The sequence below is a fragment of the Aotus nancymaae genome, unplaced genomic scaffold (genome assembly GCF_030222135.1).
Source record: "Aotus nancymaae isolate 86718 unplaced genomic scaffold, 86718_ANA_hifiasm-v0.15.2.pri h1tg000006l, whole genome shotgun sequence".
Taxonomy (NCBI): domain Eukaryota; kingdom Metazoa; phylum Chordata; class Mammalia; order Primates; family Aotidae; genus Aotus; species Aotus nancymaae.
Window position 1 is genome coordinate 14,269,242 of NW_026988417.1, and position 4,362 is coordinate 14,273,603.

Sequence of the window (4,362 nt, forward strand, 5' to 3'; positions counted from 1 at the left end):
TAAATTGTTCTATTGGAGAGAGTTCCAAGATGGCTGACCACTAGCAGCTCGGGATAGTAGCTCCTAGTGAAAGTGCAGAGAACGAGAGGATGCCACACTTTCAGAGGATTTTTTGTTGTTCACGGACCAGGAGATTCCCAGCAGAGGAGCCCCACGGGTCGCTAGCGCGACTCTTGTGGCCGGCGCAGCGGTTTTGCTGGCGCCTCAGCGCGGCAGTTCTTGATGCAGAGTGAGCAGGAATGGGTCCCCTTTTGGACGATTCCTGGGCAGAAAAGCACCATCAATATTAACACCGCTGTTTTGGCCGGTGCAGTGGATTGCTCAGATTTCGGCGCTGGGAATCAACAAGTTCGACGTCCACTCAGAGACCTAATTTGAAAGTCGGAAATCACAAAGATGACAGGTGGATAAATTTACAATGATGGGAAGAAACCAGCATAAAAAGGCTGAGAATACCCAAAATCAGAATGCCTATCCCTCTACGGTGATCACAGTTCCTCATCAGCAACGGAACAAGCCCTGATGGAGAACGAGTGCATTCCATTAACAGAAGTAGACTTCAGAAGGTGGATGATAAGAAACTTCTGTGAATTAAAAGAACTTGTTCTAATCCAATGCAAAGAAACTAAGAACTTTGAAAAAAGGTTTGACGAAATGCTAACGAAAATAGACAATTTGGAGAGGAATATACGTGAATTAATGGAGCTGAAAAACACAACACGTGAACTTCGCAAAGAATGCACAAGTTTTAACAGTCGAATTGATCAAGCAGAGAAAAGGATATCAGAGTTCGAAGACCAACTTAATGAAATAAAATGAGAAGTCAAGATTAGAGAAAAAAGGATAAAAAAGAATAAGCAAAGTCTCCAAGAAATACGGGACTATGTGAAAAGACCTAATCTACGTTTGATAGGTGTACCTGAATGTGACAAAGAGAATGAATCCAAGTTGGAAAATACTCTTCAGGAGATTATTCAGGAAAACTTTCCCAACCTAGTAAGACAGGACAATATTCAACTCCAGGTAATACAGAGAACACCACAAAGATATTCCTCAAGAAGACCAACCCCAAGGCACATAATCATCAGATTCACTAGGGTTGAAGTGAAGGAGAAAATACTAAGAGCAGCCAGAGAGAAAGGTCAGGTTACCCACAAAGGGAAGCCTATCAGACTTACAGCAGATCTCTCAGCAGAAACCCTACAAGCCAGAAAAGAGTGGGGACCAATATTCAACATCCTTAAAGAAAAGAACTTTCCACCCAGAATTTCATATCCAGCCAAACTGAGCTTCAAAAGCGAAGGAAAAATAAAATCTTTTGCAAACAAGCAAGTACTTAGAGATTTTTACCATCACCAGGCCTGCTTTGCAGAAGCTTCTGAAAGAAGCACTACACATATAAACGAACAACCAGTATCAGCCTTTCCAAAAATATATCCAGCTAGCATCAAATGGCAGTATTAAACTCATATATATTATTAACTGGATAAAAAGCCAAAACCCATCGGTACGCTGTATCCAGACCCATCTCACATGCAACAATACACAAAGACTCAAAGGGACAGAGGAAGATTTACCAACCAAACAGAGAGCAAACATAAATAAATAAATAAAAAGCAGGAGTTGCAATTCTCACCTCTGATAAAATAGATCTTAAAGCAACAAAGATCAAAAGAGGCAAAGAAGGACATTACATAATGGTATAAGGATCAATGCAACAAGAAGAGCTAACGATCCTATATATACACACACCCAATACAGGAGCACCCAGATACATAAGACAAGTTATTAATGACTTATAAAGAGACTCAGCCTCCCACACAATAATAGTGGGAGACTGTAACATCACATTGCCAATATTAGACTGATCAACGAGATAGAAAATTAACAAGGATATCCAGGACTTGAATTCAGACCCAGAACAAGTAAACTTAATAAACATGTATAGAACTCTCCACTTCAAATACACAAAACGTACATTCTTATCAGTACCATATCACACCTATTCCAAAAGTGACTACATAATTGCAAGTAAATCACTCCTCAATAATTGCATAGCATTTCATAGGTTTAAATGAAATATTGGTTGGTTGCTTGTTTGTTATTTTCTTCCCTTATTCCTTCCTGTCTCCATTGTTAAGCACAATTATTGGCATAAAAGAGGTTTTCAAGTCCCATTTTTAGACTGCATTCTAGCCTGGTCAATAAAGCAATATTCCCGTTCTCTCTCCCTCTTTCTCTTCCTTTTTCTTCCTCTTCTTCATTCTTTTTTTTCTTTCTCTCTTTCTTTCTTCCTTTTTCTTTAAAAAAAAAAGAAAGAAAATAAAAATAAAATGCCACATTTTTTTTTTTTTTTTTTTTTTTTTTTTTTTTTTTTTTTGAGACGGAGTCTCGCTCTTGTTACCCAGGCTGGAGTGCAATGGCGCGATCTCGGCTCACCGCAACCTCCGCCTCCTGGGTTCAGGCAATTCTCCTGCCTCAGCCTCCTGAGTAGCTGGGATTACAGGCACGCGCCACCGTGCCCAGCTAATTTTTTTGTATTAATAGAGACGGGGTTTCACAATGTTGACCGGGATGGTCTCGATCTCTCGACCTCGTGATCCACCCGCCTCGGCCTCCCAAAGTGCTGGGATTACAGGCTTGAGCCACCGCGCCCGGCCAAATGCCACATTTTATAAAATCTAGGACTTTGTTAATTTTTCTACCACTAAAGAAATGTTGCCAATAAAAAAAAATTGTTCTATTATAAAGACACATGCACACGTATGTTCATTGTGGCACTGTTTACAATTGCAAAGACCTGAAACCAACCCAAATGCCCATCAATGATAGACTGGATAAAGAAAATGTGGCCCATAAAAACCATGGAATACTATGCAGCCATAAAAAAGGATGAGTTCCTTTCCTTTGTAGGGACATGGATGAATCTGGAAACCATCATTCTCAGCAAACTGACACAAGAACAGAAAATCAAACACTGCATGTTCTCACTAATAAGTGGGTATTGAACAATAAGAACACATGGACACAGGGAGGGGAAAATCACACACTGGGGCCTGTTGGGGGTTGCGGGGCTAGGGAAGGGATAGTGGGGGTGGGGAGATTGGGGATGGATAACATTGGGAGAAATACCTAATGTAGGTGATGGGCAGATGGAGGCAGCAAACCACCATGGCATGTGTATACCTATGTAACAATCCTGCAAGATCTGCACATGTACACCGGAACTTGAAGTAAATTAAAAATATATATTAAAAAAAGAAAGCCAACTTATAATAGATAATAAATATTTGTTAATTGCTAACTGAAAAAATAAATAAATAAATTTAAAAGTAAATACAAAAATAAAAAAAAAGATGAAGAAATCATAAAGGTATAACAGTGAAATGAGAACAATGGGAAAGTTACCAGATAGACTCTGAACAGTAAATGCCCCAACAAATTAATTAAAGGTAAAAATGATAATTTTCTCTTGAGCATCCTGGCAGCCAAAGCAAAGAAGGAAGAATGATCAGTTAAAAGGGCCATATTACACTTTGGAGAAATAAAGATATTTCTGATCCAGAGGCCTCAGATAAAATATTTTTCTCACAAGTCTTCCTAAAAGGGTCACTGCATGACAATGGAACTGTCAGTAGCATCCCTATGGTGTATGTAACAAGTTTGAAAGCATCTATCAACACTAACACAAATTTAATTTACTTGCTCTGAGATATTTGATCCAAACCAAGGCAATTTTCACATGTTCTGGATTAATTCAAGGATAAAATCTGGGGTGATCAGAGCCATGTCTCTCAAACTGGGGCAAAATTAGAACTGCTGGGGACACAACAGGAGGTAAAAATAGTATATATTCCTGGTGATAGGAAGGAAACCATTTTGGTTTGGCCTTTCTCTTGATAGCAACAGATTTAAAAGATTATTTTTATATTTAAACCAACATAAATGTATTACAGAATAGAATACAAAATGCATAAATGCAATGAAAGAGAGAGCATAAAACCTCAATGAAAGGATATCCCATTTGTGTGTACAGTCTTGAGTTATATACCCAGACTCCCAGAGGCATCATCTCATAGTCTTCTACCTTTCAGGTTTGTTCAGGGGAAAGGTTTCAAGACACTTTCCTCTACACTTTCCTCATTTGGTCAACTCCTAGTCATCTCTGATAGCTCCTTGTGCTTCCGTAATCATGTCACTCTGTACATTCTGTTGTAGTTATTTGTTTAAAATCTGCCTCCCTTAATAGAATGGTAAGAAATTGGTTACCTTATCCTCCAATTCCTGATGCAGTGTCTGTTTGGGTATAAGGGGCTAATAAATTAATATGTTAATGAACTAAAGATGTCTAATCGTTATGGC